The sequence below is a fragment of the Muscardinus avellanarius genome (assembly GCF_963383645.1).
Source record: "Muscardinus avellanarius genome assembly, chromosome: 1".
In the NCBI taxonomy this organism is placed as follows: Eukaryota; Metazoa; Chordata; class Mammalia; order Rodentia; family Gliridae; genus Muscardinus; species Muscardinus avellanarius.
Genome location: NC_137786.1, coordinates 26470927 through 26487528, shown reverse-complemented (window position 1 = coordinate 26487528; position 16602 = coordinate 26470927).

The window sequence follows — 16602 nt, the reverse complement described above, 5'->3', positions numbered from 1 at the left end:
AATTTCCAATTTTGATTTCCAATTTTTAGTTTCAAGGTACTTTGGTGTTAATTTCTAGTTTACTTATCCTGTTGTTAGGTGGTATACTTTGTGTGATTTTAGTTCCTTTAATGAGTTTATATTCCATGATCTAGTATATTCTTTTCACTACTACTGGACAGACTTTAGTGGTGGCCTGTTCCTGTCAGCGTTAAAGCCTTTGATATGTTACCAGGAACCTATTTGATTCACTGTGGCTCAAGTAATAATGTGACACTTGTGTCAGTCCATGTGCAGATTTAGTGGAGGGTGTACAATTTTCTAGTTTCTTACATTTTTATTCTCACCTTTTACTCATCCCTGATGCTTTGTTTCCTGCTGTGTTTGGTCAAAAAAAAATTTGATTTATCTCAAGCTTTCAGCCATGTGCAGTTTTCACATTCATGTAGCTGGTTAGAGAGAAGTTGTCCAAGAAAATAAATAACAGGAATCCCCCACTCTTCCTCCCCACACATTGGGCCACAAGAAAATTTTTTTTTCTAATATCTTCCTAAGTTTCTAAATTGAAAAGAACTTAGAGTTCTTTTCAAGTTGCTGGTTGCAACTGCATGACCACAGTTCTGACACAGCACCAACTGACATTTTAACACTAGGGTTTATTTGGTATATTTGAGGAAAGTAACAGTTTTCTTCTTTTTCTTTCTTTCTTTCTCCTCCTCCTCCTCCTCCCCCTCCTTCTCCTTCCCCCTCCTCCTCTTTTTCCTCCTCCTCTTCCTCCTCCTCCTCCTCCTTCTCATTCTCTTCCTCTTTCTCCTTTTTATTCTTTATACTTGGGATTGAACCCATTTTTTAAAGTCTGAATCACACCCCCAGTCCAATTTTACTTTTTATTTGGAAACAGAATCTGACTTTATTACTAAGGGTGACCTTGAACCTACAGTCCTCCTGTCTCAGCCCAAGTAATTACTAGGACTACAGGCATGTGCCAACATCACTGGTTAGTAATTTCTTTTTAATTTACATGTGTTTCTTACAAAGGTTTTATTGCCCAGACTTCCGAATAAAAAAAATCTTTTTCTTTTACAGTTTTTAGGGTCTGAATCTGCAAGCATTTCTTGGATTCAGTTATCTTCAGATCAAACTACAATATATAATGGGGAACAGGACAGAAAACTTGTTGAAAACTTTCTTTAAAATTTGATTTCTACCCCCAAGCTCTCTCATGTCATGCATTTTTAGGTAGTTTTGTGTATTTAGTCTAGTGTTTTTAATTGTGATCAGTGGGACAAAGAGGATAATGGATTAACTATCTTCAATAGGCTCTGAAATAAATGTAAAAAAAGTTAAAAGATTCTATTAATTAAAGTACTACAATAATAGACCTAATATGAATGAAAAATTTATTTTAAAAATTTTGAAGACATATACTATGAAAAATATGCTTCATTTTCAAAATATGTGAGTAAAATTTATTATAAAAGCAGAATTTAACAAATAACTATCAAAAGTTAATAAAAAAGAAAGTCTTAGAGCCAGGCATTTTGGAATACATGTTGGCACATGCTTGTAACTTCAGTATTTGGGAGTCTGAGTCAGGACAATTATAGGTTTGAAGTAGCCTCAGCAACTTAGTGAGGCTCTCAGCAACTTAGCAAGACTTTGTTTCAAAACAAAAAGTAAAATAGGGCTGGGCTATAGCCCAGAGGTAGACTGACCCTGGGTTCAATACCCAATACTTCAAAAAAAGTCTTATATAAGTGTCTACAAACAATGGAATTTATTAAGGCAAAAATCATTGGTTAGAATAAAAATAATTTTAATAAATGTTTTCCTAGGTATATGTGGTTGATACCTAAGTCTATGCATAAAATTTATTAATAAGATCTAACATACTTTAGACTTGTCATACTTTCTGTGTCCACACTTTAAAAACTTCATTGAAATTCAGAAGTGATTGTGTATAATATATCAAACTACTATAGTAATGTTAATGCTATAATTGAGATATAAAATATACACTTAGCTATCTCAAGGCACTTAATAAAAGTCACTTTATAAAATTGGGCATTTTTTCACATATTTTCTTCAGTCTCATGAACAAAATTTAGTGCTTATATATTTTTGTATACATAAGCATATGTATATAGTATATAGATATTGTTTTTATAAATATTTTAGTAATTTATTTCCTTTTTTGTGGTACTGAGGACTAAACCCTGGGGTGTTCTATCACTGAGCTGCAACTCCAGGCTGTTAATGTGAAGCATTAATATAAATGAGGAATGACTTTGTAAATAAGGTATGTATAATAAGCATAAAGTTATTGGTATAAGTAAAATGACAGGATTTTAGGGCATTTTTCCTTATTAGTTTTTGTTTTCTTTCATTTTTTAAGAAAGTATTTCTGCATATGCAGAATCTAGGGAGAAAAAAGGTCATAGGAGTAGCTCCAGAAGAAGGAGGAGAAACCATAAATAATCAAATAAGGAGTGCTAATTGGGGGTGATGGGAGGGGGAAAGAAGGTAATTCTCTAATGTACAAGATGTACATTCATAAACATATCAAAATCAATCACTAAGCCAAACATGAGAAGGAGTTGGGGGGAGAATGGGGTAGGAATTGGGGAAATGGTAAATGAGTGATGTGTACATACATGCCTTTATCATATTTTTCCCATTAAGATATATGACTACAATGCACCAATAAAAAAATAAAAAGAAAAAAAAGAAAGTATTTCTGTTTCTACTCATTATTTCCAGCAAGATCTTTGTAGATCCTGAGTCACTACTTCCAGTATACTTTTGATAAGGAATTACAGGAAATATCAATTAACTATAATGAATGATTATTTTTTTCTTGAAAAATAAGCAAAGCTTTTCTAACCATAGTAATTTTAAGACATTCAACCTAGATTTATAAATAAATGAAATAGTATGTGACTATTAACTAAATTATATATGGCAATATAAATGTATAGAGTATATGATACATGTCAAACAATGGAATCAAGTTGAGAATTTTATTTTTCTAAAATAAGAATTAAGCTAATCTTCTTTAAGCTTGCTATCTTCATTAAATATTGAAAATAGAATAATATTATTTTGTGTGTACTAATATGAAAATATCCTCAAGATATTCTTAGTAAGTTAAAAAAGCAAGGTGTATATGGTTGATCATTGGTAAGTTTTGTGTTAGAAAGATCAATTTATGAACCATGTGACACATTAAATATATCTATAAAAAAGAAAACTGGACTTGCTGACCACTAGGTGTGAAAAAAGATTGAAATTTGAACATGTATCTTCCCAGTGTAACACTTATCACATAGTTTTAATTCTATTTCTTTCTAGAAATTTCCAATTCCCAATTATGTTTTCCCAGAATGTATTTTTCTAATGATTTAAAAGATGTTACCTTAAGTAAAGCTGTGAAATTTTATTTATTTATTTTTTAATGGTGCACTGTATTCATACATCATAATGGGATAAAAACTTGTGTAGACATACATGCACACATCACACAGTTAGCCCCTACCCAATCCCCACCCCATTCCCTCCCTATCCCTCCTTTCCATGCTTGGCTTAGTGGTTGAAATCTAATATAATAGCAATTTATCCAAAATTAACAATGATGATCTCACATAACAGATTCATCTGTCTGATATCAAACTTTTGATCACTTAGAGATAACATTTCAGTATTTCTTTTTGCTTTCTTTCTTACCAGAGGATATTTTTTCTTTTTTTTTTTAAAGGAAAACTACTATATATATATATATATATATATATATATATATATATATATATATATTTAGAAAAAGTCTATCCTAACAAGAAATATGAACTCTAAATACCCAAAACACTCTTGAAAAAGTATAAAGCTAGTAGATATACATTTTCTGATTTCAAACCTAATAGAGTTACAATAATTGAAATAGTGTAGTACTGCTATAAAGGCAGATATATAAACCAGTGGAGTAAAATTAAAAAGCCTAGAAATAAATTCTTCCACATATGGTCAAGTTATTTTTGACAAAGTTTCCAAGAACATTTGGTGAAGGAAATAGTAATCTTTTCACTAAATAGTTAAAAGATAATAATTACATGAAAAATAATAAGATTGGACCCTTACCTAGCACCATATACAAATATTAACTCAAACTAGATAAAAGACCTAAATGTAAATCTTATGACTATAAACTTTTAGAAGAAAACTTGGGTCATAACACTTCACAACATTGATTGGCAGTGATTTCTTGGATATGATTTCAAAGGCACAGGCAACAAAAGAATAAACAAACTTTCTAAAAAATAAAAAAAAATGTACAATGTAAACAGAGTTAAAAGTTATTGATAGAATGGGATAAAATATTTCCAAACGCTATATCTGAAGGTATATTAATATTCCAAATAGAAATCCTAAAAATTGCAACAATAAAAGCAAACAATACAATTTAGAAATACAATTTAGAAATAGATAAAAGACTGAAATAAATAATGAATCTCCAAAGATTTTAACCTATAAACACATAAATATATTATTCTTTGCTTAGTTGTCTTCTGAATGGAAAAATCTTGTTTCTCTGGTTCTGGTGTGTATTAACTATTTCTTCTTAGTAGTTAATCTCTTTGAGTATTTTTTCTAGCACTGGTTTTGAAGACATAAATTCCTTCAGTTTCTGTTTGTCATGGAAGCTTCTTATTTCCCCATTAAATTTGATAGATAGTTTTGCTGGGTAGGAAATTTTTGGCTGGAAGTTGTTTTCTTTCAGAGTTTGGAATATGTTACTCCAAGCCCGTCTGGCTCTCATGACTTGTTTTCGGGAGTCTGGAGTGATTCTAATTCGTTTGCCTCTGAATGTCACTAGGCCTTTTGTTTTTGTTGCCTTTAAGATTCTCTCCTTGGCTTCCACATTGGTCATTTTTACAATTATGTGGCATTGGAATCCTCTTCTCTGATCCTGTCTAAAGGGAGTTCTATAAGTTTCCTGGACCTGTGTATCGACCTCTTGCTCTATGTTTGGAAATTTTTCTGCTATTATTTCTTTGAAGAGATTATTGATCCCTTTGTTTTCACCTTCTTTTCCCTCCTCTATTCCTATTATTCTTAGGTTAGCTCTCTTAAAGTGGACCATATTTCTTCAATGTCAGATTCTTGCTGTCGGATTTTCTTTTTCTAAGTTAAAAATTATGCATTCGTTTTTGGAGTGATCATCTTCTAGGAGTGAGATTCTATTATCCATGTGGTCTAATTGATTGTTTATACTTTGAATTGAGGCCTTTACTTAAATGATTGTATCCTTTATCTCTTTTTGACTCTCTGAATTCTTTTTTGTTCTGTTTTGTTTTGTTTTTTTTCTATTTTTCTATTTTATTTTTTATTTTTTTAAACTAGTGCATTGTAGTCATATATCAATAACACTGGAATACAAGACTTGAGAGGATATACAAGCACACATCATCCAATTAGCCCTCATCCAGCCCCCATCCCATTCCCTCCCCCTCCTTCGATCCCATGCTTGTTTGGTGATTAACTTTGATACCTTTGTTTATGTACCTTCTGCGTTTTTTTTAAAATTAATTTATTTTTTAAATTGGTGCATTGTAGTCATATATCAATCACATTGGAGTACAAGACTTGAGAGGATATACAAGCACACATCATCCAATTAGCCCTCCTCCAGCCCCCATCCCATTTCCTCCCCCTCCCTCCGTCCCACGCTTCTTTGGTGATTAACTTTGATACATTTGTTTATGTACCTCTTGCGTTTTAAAGAAGCTCCGTCCTCCACTATTAAATACCCTCTGATTGGTCAATTTGTTGCTTCACTATAGGGCCCTTTCTATAGCTCAACCTCTTCCTGTTGCCCCTTTCCTCCTAGTTATTGCTGATTAAGAGAAGAGTCTGATTTATATTTTCTGCAATATTTCTCTGTGCACGCTGCGTTGAAAGTACCGATCCCACTCTTGACGGCCCCAGTAGTGGCCTGGCTACTCAGTGGACTGATCCAGACCTCGCTGGCTCAAGCAGCGGCCTTGCCTCATGGGAGGCCCCGGTTCTGGTCTCGCTGGCCCCTACACCGGCCTAACCCCTCAGCTGGTTTCGGTCCCGGCCTTGGAGGCCGCAGGAGTGGCCTTGCCTCACAGCAGGCTCCGATGCTGGCCATTGGCCCCTGCACCGCCCTAACCCCTTGGCAGGATTCCAATCCCAGCCTTGTACGCCCCAACACCGGCCTAGCCTCACGTCAGGCTCCAATGCCGGCTTCGTTAGCCTCAGCACCGGCCTGCCCCTCGGCAGGTTCCGCTCCCGGCCTAGGAGACCACAGAACTGGCCATTCCTCACGGCAGGCTCTGATACTGGCCTCGCCTCACGGCAGGCTCCGATGCTGGCCACGCTGGCCCCAGCACCGGTCTAACCCATCGGTAGGCTGTTATCCTGGCCTCGGAGGCCCCAGTACCAGTCTTGCCTCATGGCAGGGTCCGATGCCGGCCTCGCTGGCCCCAGTACCGGCCTAACCCATCGGCAGGCTCTTATCCTAGACTTGGAGGTCCCAGTTCTGGCCTTGCTTCATGGCAGGTTCCGATGCCGGCCTCGCTGGCCTCAGCACTGGCCTAACCCCTCGGCAGGCTCTTATCCTGGCCTCGGAGGCCCCAGTACCGACCTTGTCTCAAGGTAGGCTCCGATCCCGGCCTTGGAGGCCCTAGCACCGGCCTTGCCTCACGGCAGGCTCCAGTGCCGACCTCGCTGGCCCCAGCACCAGCCTAACCCCTCAGCAGGCTCCGGTCCCATCCTTCGAGGGCCCAGCACCGGCCAGGCCTCACGGCAGGCTCCGATGCCAGCCTTGCTGGCCCCAGCACCGGCCTAACCCCTTGTCAGGCTCTTATCCTGGCCTCAGAGGCCCCAGCACCAGCCTTGCCTCACGGCAGGCTCCAATGCCAGCCTCGCTGGCCCCAGCACCGGCCTAACCCCTCAGCAGGCTCTTATCCTGGCCTCGGAGGCCCCAGTACCGGCCTTGCCTCATGGCAGGCTCCGATGCCGGCCTCGCTGGCCCGAGCACCAGCCAACCCCCTCAGCAGGCTCCGGTCCCATCCTCGGAGGCCCCAGCACCGGCCTTGCCTCACAGCAGGCTCCAATGCCAGCCTCGCTGACCCCAGCACCAGCCTAACCCCTCGGCAGGCTCTTATCCTGGCCTTGGAGGCCCCAGTACCGACCTTGTCTCAAGGTAGGCTCCGATCCCGGCCTTGGAGGCCCTAGCACCGGCCTTGCCTCACAGCAGGCTCCAATGCCGGCCTCACTGGCCCCAGCTCCGGCCTAACCCCTCGGCAGGCTCCAATCCCGGCCTCGGAGGCCCCAGTACCGGCTTTACCTCATGGCAGGCTCCAGTGCCGGCCTCACTGGCCCCAGCACCAGCCTAACCCCTCAGCAGGCTCCGGTCCCATCCTTCGAGGCCCCAGCACTGGCCAGGCCTCATGGCAGGCTCCGATGCCAGCCTCACTGGCCCCAGCACCGGCCTAACCCCTCAGTAGGCTCTTATCCTGGCCTTGGAGGCCACAGTACCGGCCTTGCCTCATGGCAGGCTCCAATGCCAGCCTCGCTGGCCCCAGCACTGGCCTAACCCCTCGGCAGGCTCTTATCGTGGCCTCGGAGGCCCCAGTACCGGCCTTGCCTCAGGGCAGGCTCCGATGCCAGCCTCGCTGGCCCCAGCACCGGCCTAACCCCTCAGCAGGCTCCGGACCCGACCACGGAGGCCCCAGCACCAGCCTTGCCTCATTGCAGGCTCTAATGCCGGCCTCGCTGGCCCCAGCATCGGTCTAACCCCTCGGCAGGCTCCAATCCCGGCCACGGAGGCCTCAGTAGTGGCCTTGCCTCACAGCAAGCTCCGATGTTGGCCACTGGCCCTGGCGCCCACCTAACCCCTCAGCAGGTTCCGATCACTGTCTCTGTGGTTATTATTTCAAAGGTTCCAGGTGTAATGTATCAGATGTCTTCCTCCCCTGAGTACTGGCCACTGCCATTGCCACTGCCTCCACCATTTCAAATCCTTCCCAGGCTCTTTTTCCATTCTGAATGTTGTCCAGTGTTCCTAAGCATGTGTGATGGTAGCATTCAACATTTGGTGTAATTTCTCCAAAAAAATAAGGTTGGTAGGATCCGGTTTCTGCTTCTCCTGAATACAAGTCTCCACCACCATTGCAGAGACCACTTTCAACACCGCCTTTCTCCTTGGTCTCCGCTAAAGTCTCTCCTTACAGGTGATGTCTGAGATTCTTAACAATATAGAGAAATAGCAGTCCTCCTTCATGGGGAATTTTTCCATGAGTTCCAGTGCATTTAGATAAGTTTTGTCTGCATCTCCAGTGTCCTGGCATCCATAACGGCTTTCTTACCTCCTCTCCGATATTTTTCTTTTTCTTTTTCTGTTCCTTTTTTTTTTAAATAAGTGAAGACAGGATATGTGGCTTGAGAAGGTAGTGGGATCAGGCACTCACTCAGTAGCACTGTAACCCGGTCAGTTTCCCCATGGGTCCAGAGTGATCCTCACTACTCTGCCTGGGGCCCAGGGTCCCGCGACCAGGGCCCAGGCTGGCGTGCTCCGCGCGACCCCTGCCTGGAACCCAGGGTACTGAGCCCGGTATCTCCAGGGGTCTGGCGTGTTACGCACAGTTCGGCCCTGGGCCCAGAGTCTCGCGACCCTGGCCCTGGGTGGCGTGCCCCGCCTGACCCCCGCCCGGGTCCCAGGGTACTGGGCCCGGTTTCTCCAGGAGTCTGGCGTGCTACACGTGTTCCGGCCCGGGGCCCAGAGTCCCGCGACCTGGGCCCCGGCTTGCATGCCCCGCGCACCTACCTCCTGCGTTTTAAAGAGGCTCCATCCTCCCCTATTCCATACCCTCTGATTGGTCACACTAGTTGTTTCACTATAGGGCCCTTCCTATAGCTCGATCTCTTCCTGTTGTCCCTTTCCTCCTAGTTATTGCTAATTAGGGGAAGCATCTGATTTTTATTTTCTGCGATATTTCTCTGTGCATGCCGCATTGCAAGTAACGATTCCATTCTTGACAACCCCAGTAGTGGCCTGGCTACCCGGTAGACTGATCCAGACCTCGCTGGCTCAAGCAGTGGCCTTGCCTCATGGCAGGCTCTGACCATGGCCTCGCTGGCCCCAGCACCAGGCTAACGCCTCGGCAGGCTCTAATCCCAGCCTCAGAGGCCCCAGTAGCAGCCTTGCCTCCTGTCAGGCTCTGATGCCGGCCAGTAGCCCTGGCATCAGCCTAACCCCTCAGAGGGTCTGATCCCGGCACCAGCCTTGCCGCATGGCAGGCTCTGATGATGGCCTTACTGGCCCCAGCCCTGGTCTAACCCCTCGGCAGGCTCTAATCCCGGCCTTGGAGACCCCAGCACTGACCTTGCCTCATGACAGGCTTTGATACTGGCCTTGCTGGCTCCGGCATTGGCCTAACCCCTCAGCAGTCTCCGATCCCAGCCTCAGAGGCCCCAGCACCGGCCTTGCCTCACGGCAGGCTCCTATGACGGCCTCGCTGGCCCCAGCCCTGGTCTAACCCCTCGACAGGCTCTGATCCGGCCTCAGAGGCCTCGGTAGTGGCCTTGCCTCACAGAAAGCTCCGATGCTGGCTGCTGGTCCTGGCACCGGCCTAACCCCTCGGCAGGCTCCGATCCCAGCCTCGGAGGCCTCAGAACCTGCCTTGACTCATGGCAGGCTCCAATGCCAGCCATTGGCCCTGGCACCAGTCTATACCCTCAGCAGGCTCTTATACCAGCCTTGGAGGCCCCAGCACTGGCCTTGCCTCACAGCAGGCTCTGATGCTGGCTGCTGGACCCGGCATTGTCCTAACCCCTTGGCAGGCTCTGATCCCAGTCTTGGAGGCCCCAGTAGTAGCCTTGCCTCACTGCAGGCTCCGATGCCGGCCATTGGCCCCAGCACCAGCCTAACCCCTCGGCTGGCTCTTATCCTGGCCTTGGAGGCCCCAGCACCAGCCTTGCCTCACAGCAGGCTCCGATGCCAGCGTCGCTGGCCCCAGCACCAGCCTAACCCCTTGGCAGGCTCTGATCCTGGCCACGGAGGCCCCAGAACCGGCCTTGCCTCATGGCAAGATCTGATGCTGGCTGCTTGCCCCGGCATTGGTCTAACCCCTTGGCAGGCTCTGAACCCAGTCTCGGAGGCCCCAGTAGTGGCCTTGCCTCACAGCAGGCTCCGATGCCGGCCATTGGCCCCGGCACCAGCCTAACCCCTCAGCTGGCTCTTATCCTGGCCTCGGAGGCTCCAGCACTGGCCTTGCCCCACAGCAGGCTCTAATACCAGCCTCGCTGGCCCCAGCACCAGACTAACCCCTCGGCAGGCTCCAATCCCGGCCTCGGAGGCCTCAGTAACAGCCTTGCTTCACAGAAGGCTCAGATGCCAGCCGCTGGACCCAGCACCAGCCAAACCCCTCAACTGGCTCTTTTCCTGGCCTCAGAGGCCCCAGCACCAGCCTTGCCTCATGGCAGGCTCCGATGCCAGCATCGCTGGCTCCAGCACCGGCCTAACCCCTTGGCAGGCTTCAATCCTGGCCCCAGCACCAGCCTTGCCTCATGGCAGGCTCCAATCCTGGCCTCACTGGCCCCAGCACCGGCCTAAACCCTCTGCAGGCCCCGATGCCAGCCTTGGAGACTCCAACACTGGCCTTGCCTCATGGCAGGCTCAAATTCCAGCTTTGCTGTGTCCGTCACCAGCCTCACCCCTCTGCAGGCTACAATCTGAGCACCCTCTTCGCTCAACCAATTGTCCCACGTTCTTGAGGATGTGTGGTGATAACATTCTGCCTCTGGGGTTATTATTTCAAAGGTTCCAGGTGTAATGCATCAAATCTCTGCCTCCTCTGAGTACTGGTCACTGCCATTGCCACTGACTCCACCATTCAAATCCTTCCCAGGCTCTTTTTCCAATATGAATTTTATCCAGTGTTGCTAAGAATGTGTGATGGTAGCATTCAACATTTGGTGTAATTTCTCCAAAAAAATAAGGTTGGTAGGATCTGATTTCTGCTTCTCCTGAATACAAGTCTCCACCGCCATCGCGGAGACTGCTTTCAACACCGCCTTTCTCCTTGGTCTCTGCTAAACTCTCTCCTTAGAGGTGATGTCTAAGATTCTTAACAATATAGAGAAATAGCAGTCCTCCTTTACGGGGAATTTTTCCATGAGTTCCAGTGCATTTGGATAAGTTTTGTCTGCATCTCCAGTGTCCTGGCATCCACCATGGCTTTCTTAACTCCTTTCCGATATTTTTCCTTTTTCTGTTTCTTTTTCTTTTTCTTTTCCTTTTTTTTTTTTTTTTTTTAATAAGAGAAGACAGTATATATGGTTTGAGGAGGTAGTGGGATCAGGCACTCAGTAGCAATGTGACCCGGTCGGTTTCCCCATGGTTCCAGAATGCTCCGCACTACTCCCCCTGGGGCCCAGAGTCCCGCAACCCGGGGCGCCAGCTTGTGTGTGCCTCGCCCAACCCTGCCCGTGACCCAGGGTACTGGACCCGGTTTCTCCAGGGGTCTTCTCTGAATTCTTTTCGAAAGTCCTCTATTATTTCTACAGTTATTTTCCTGATTTGATCTTCTAGAGATCTCTGAATTTCTGTGTTATCAGGTTCTTATATTGTGGGCTTGTGGGCATTCATTGCTCTATTGTTGTTCCTCTTTCCCATGATTTCAGAATTTTGTACCTTCCCTGGGTCACTACGACTTCACTTAGGGTGCTCTGTATCTCGAGTCTGTTGTAATCTCAGCTGTCACTACTCCTTTACTGGGTTGTATCTCAAAGTCTCATACCCAGGAAGTTAATTGAGGCTGTGCAAGACTGTGGGGGTGCCGGGCTGGGTGTTTTCCCACAGGGAGCTGCGGCTAGGGTGTGGTATCTCTGCCACTGCTACTCCTTCACTGGGTTGGACTGCAAAATATCTGACCCAATGATATTATCAAATCTATGGAAGTCCCTGGGGGTGCAGTACAGGGATTTCTCCTTTAGGGTCCGCAATTTCACTCACTATTATTGTGCACGTAGATCTGGAGCTGTGGCGGGGCACGGTGAACTTGCTATAGCTGCTGACAATATGGCACTGCTGCCACACCCTTGGCCATGAGGCTGGTGTATTTCTTTTCTGGTTTTGAGCTCCATTCTGAGTCCCTGGAAGGTGTGATAAGCTTGACCACTAGGAGTTTTAGGCGTTCTTTGTGCTGAAAGAACTGCTGAATTACACCAAAGTGATCCGTAGCTGCTCACTTCAGCTCCTTCTTTACCTTTCCTCTCTGGAGCCTGGTGCTGTGAGGGAAGATGGTGCCGGCTTGCTCTGCCGCCACATTGCAGGCTTGATTTCTGGTCTCTGGTTGTTCTTCTAGTCTTTTATTTCCCCATCACTTGTGTTTACATTTTTTATTTCTCTGCTGATGGTGTTTTCTGGCTATAAAAAGCACTGATTTTTGTGGCAACACAGATCGAGTTTTAGCAGGACTCTAAAACGCTGTTTTTTCTCAGTCGCCATCTTCCCGGAAGTCTCGAAATATTTCTTAATTCTCTTAAAACTAGTATTATAAAATCAAACTTCAATGAATGAGAGTATAGGACTACATGTTAAGAATATAAAAAGTAAAAACTATTGAATAATGCTTGCTTCACTTTCTAAAGGTCACAGTTACATCATGCAATATAAAGACAGCTCCTATGAAATAATTAAATTAAACAAATTATGCCAGGTAATGCATTTATAATTTGGGGGTTATATAATACAAAGTAGTTAATATTCTTTGAGTATAGAAATGAGAAAATGGCATGTTTTTCAAATTACTTACCAATTTAAATAATTGTCAATCTATGGTGAAGTGTCCATTGAAGCTAGAGAATTAAAGATGGCACAATATTTATAAAATAAAGTCTTTATGACTAGAAAAATTGCTATTACATTGAACTTGGTATTTCTACTTATTTGGTTTTCTTTTATGACATAGGGTAACAAGTAAATAACATATATATTTTTTTCTTTCTTTTTTTTTTTTTTTTTGTTGGTACTGGGGTTCCTGGAAGCCATTCTACCTCTGGGCTATACTCCCAGATCTATTTTATACTTTTTATTTTTGGAAACAGGGTCTCTTAAACCAGCGTGGCTAGCTTCAAACCTGGGTGATCCTCCTGTCTCCACCTCCCAAGCGCAGGGATTACAAGTGTGTGCCACCATGCCTGGCTACTTTTATATTTCTAATACATTAATTTGAAAAAATAAAGCAATTTTGTGGGAGTCTCTGGCTTTTGATTTTCCTTAAAGGTACAGAATTACCAAAAGTCTAGGCATTTTATTTTACAGAAATTGTAGATACAAAATTGTGGCAACCAGGAATTATGCTCGTAATTTTACACAGATAATAACCATACTTATGCTCAGACTAGATCTGGTTTGAATGAAGGTCCTATCTGAAAATCCTATTATTCCTTTAGAACAAAAATATAAAAATACACCTCATATTTCTACATCAAGACAAATTGAAAGTAGCACAAAATGAGATGAGAGGATTTCAAGGTTGCAAGGTTACACACAGCAAGAAAAATAACTCTCTTCTGAGAAAATTTGAGGGAGCTTCTCTTTGAGTACAACAGAGGATGACTGTATTTAAAACATGAGTTCTGAACATGGGTATGCATATGTTACTGTAGTTCTCTGATTTTAACCCCTTTGAAAAGATACCCAGGAGTGGTAAAGCTGGATGCTATGGTGAATCCATTCCCAGTTTTCTAAGGAATCTCCACACTGATCTCCATAGTGTTTGAAGTAGTTTGCACTCCACCAACAGTGTAAGATAGTTCCTATTTCCCCACATTCTCACCAGCATTTGTTGTTATTTGGCTTCTTTATGTTTGCCACTCTGCTTGGCATTAGATGGAATTTCAGTGTAGTTTTGATTGCATCTCCCTGATGGCTAATGATTTTGAACATTTTTTTGTTATGTATCTACTGACCATTTGGATCTCTTCTTTTGTGAAGTGTCTATTCAATTCAGTAATTCAGTTGCCCATTTCTTTTTCTTTCTTTTTTTTCTTTTTCTTTTTTTTTTTTTTTTTTTTGTGGTACTGGAATTCCTGGAAACCCTTCTACCTCCGGGCTACACTGCCAGACCTATATTATACATTTTTAATTTGGAAACAGGGTCTCTTAAGCCAGTGCGGCTGGCTTTGAACCTGCGTGATCCTCCTGTCTCCACCACCCTAGCATGGGAATAACAAGTGTGTGTCACCACGCCCGGCCAGTTATCCGTTTTTTAGTTAGGTTATTCACAAGAAGATGGAAAGACCTTTAGAACATTATTTTAAGTGAGATTAGCCAAGCATAGAAAGAGAAGAGACATGTGTTTTCTCTAATATGCTCAAGCTAGGGAGTATTAGGGATTCCAGAGAGACCCCAGATAATGAAGGGGAAACCTCAGCAATTAGAATGGAAAGATAAGAGATGAAGAAGGTTGAGGTTGATTTATGAAGGAGCTACATCCAAATATGTGTGTACATGTGAATATAGCATTATTAACTTATAGTATTGGGGAGGAGGGAAAGGGGAAATGAACGGACATAGGGCGCCAACTACTTTGTGAATATATGCCATTGTCAACATAATCTACATTATGATGTGATACTATAGTGCACCAATAAAATTTTAAAAACATGAGTTTGAAAGAGCAAAAAATTGAATGCTTTAAAAAAATAACCATTTCTTTAATCACTGAATCACAGAAAAATTACACAACTTATAAAAGCATAAAATAAAAGCAACCATACCTAGAACAGATTATACTTTGCTTTTCTAAGAATTTAAATTGATCCCGCTAGGTTAGAATTCTGTTTTATTAACAGTTGAGTACTTCACTTAGTTTGTATTTTTTAATTATCTTTATATGACCAGTATGAAATATAGCATGACTTATCTTGAGCTAAGTTTCTTTAAAGGTCCTTGCATGGAATTTGAGAGAGGATAGGTTGTTCTTATTTTAGTGTCAGAAGCCAGTGACCCTGCTAGCTGCCTGGACCTCCTCTAGGGAAAGGTACTTCATATAGTCATCAGCTCATGTCCCAAGCTGTCCAGCTGGGATGTAAGCAGGTTGACAAAGGGCACCTTGGAATTCCCCTATGTGGGTAAGAGAGCAGGCTTTTCAAGCTGCTGCAGGTGACCTGAAACTTTTTGGTCTTTCACTTGATTTTATTGTCTCATTTGGTATAAGCACAATAATTTTATGAATATGGCTTCTTTGAAATCACATGTTTGGGATCATGGTTTATTCTGTGACAAAACCAAATTTAAGAATGGATAAAAATGCTAATTATATGTTTCATAAGTAAAGGCCAATCTTTCACATATAAAAATATTTTTGATATGCAAATTTTAAAGATTACATTATTTCTAATCACTGAAGGTATGAAGCAAGTCTTTACTGGATTTTCACAGCTGTACTTTATTAGATTAATTTACCAGTTGGTATAGTCTGTTTGGGCTCCTATTGCAAAATATCATAAAGTGAATACTTAATAAAAAAAAAACAGAAATTTATTACTCATAATTTTAGAGTCTAGGAATTCAGAGAACAGGGGGCAATAGCAGATTCAGTCTCTAGTAAGTGTCCATTTACTGGTTCATATATGGTGGTTTCTTATCTGTATCCTCTCAGATAGAAAGTGAAAACAGTGAGCTTCTAGTGTCTTTGTATAGGCTACAAATTCCATTCATGAATGCTCTACCCCACACTGACTGAAGCCCACATCTCCCTAATACCATCATATGGAGAGTTAAGACTCTTGTTTTAATAATTCTATTTGTAAAATAGCTAAATATTGTAGTAAAATTCATTGTAGCATATTGATATCGTATTAACATAATTTGGTCAATTGCATCCTTCCATGCCTCTTATTTTTCTCCTCAACCTCTTGTCCCTTAGTCTCCATTCTCTTGTCTATGAGTCTCCATTCCATTTTCATAACATAGCCTTTTCTTCTATCTAGTTTCCACATATGAGAAAAATACACAATATTTGTCTAAGACTGGCTTATTTAATTTGGCATGGTCTTTTCCAATTTTATAAATTTTTTCTGCAAATAGAAAAATTTCATTATTTTTTCTGGTTGAGTAAAACTCTAATCTGTATATATCCACATTTTCTTTATCTTTTCATCTTTTGACTGATGCCTAGGCTGGTTCTATATAATAGCTCTTGTGAATCATACTGCAATAAACACAGGTATGTGTGTTTTACTATAACATGCCAACTATAATTCTTTTGAATATTAGTCTTCTGACAGAAGAAGAAATGATAATAAATTTTTCTCTTCAGTGGGGTGTCACTTCACTCTGTTAATTGTTTTCTTTGCTGTGCAGCTTTTTAACTTGGTGCCCTTATATTTATTTATATTTATTGTTTTTATTTCTTGAGCTTGAGGAGTCTTACTGAAGAATTCAATGCCTAATTTTAAAATTTTCTTCCTCATTTTTTCTGTGACTCACTCATAATTTGAAAGTATGCAGTTCAAACTTTATGTGATTATGTAGATTCAATTGTTTTTCTTAAGATTGAATTATAATTATATTCTGTTAGGCTCTGTTTTAGT